The sequence below is a fragment of the Penaeus monodon genome, chromosome 24 (assembly GCF_015228065.2).
Source record: "Penaeus monodon isolate SGIC_2016 chromosome 24, NSTDA_Pmon_1, whole genome shotgun sequence".
Taxonomy (NCBI): domain Eukaryota; kingdom Metazoa; phylum Arthropoda; class Malacostraca; order Decapoda; family Penaeidae; genus Penaeus; species Penaeus monodon.
The window spans coordinates 26,945,097-26,945,363 of record NC_051409.1 but is presented as its reverse complement, the minus strand read 5'-3'; the positions used below and the strand labels follow the sequence as shown (position 1 = coordinate 26,945,363).

General features: G+C 33.3%; 1 protein-coding gene across 1 annotated transcript in view; it reads right to left on the bottom strand.

Moving 5' to 3' along the window:
• LOC119588700 (H(+)/Cl(-) exchange transporter 7-like) overlaps window positions 1–267 on the bottom strand; it is a 25,784-nt gene that overhangs the window by 21,054 nt on the left and 4,463 nt on the right.

Genomic DNA, 267 nt, shown 5'->3' with positions numbered 1-267 from the left:
TACGACCGTCCTTATTGAAAAGCAAGATAAAAGTTCCGTTCTTCCTAGTTATCAGAATTCCACAGAATTTCATAACGGAAACCTCCCCCTCCCCCTTAAAATGTTTGTCAAAAAAATTAAATAAAGTAATATATTTTGTTGATGACACAAGGATAAATATGCCATTAAATTTAACTGAGAATGAAGACACTCTAGGGGTGGATCTACATGCAATTTTAAACAGGCAAGTGAAAACAAAATGAATTCAATGTTCGAACATCCTGATTA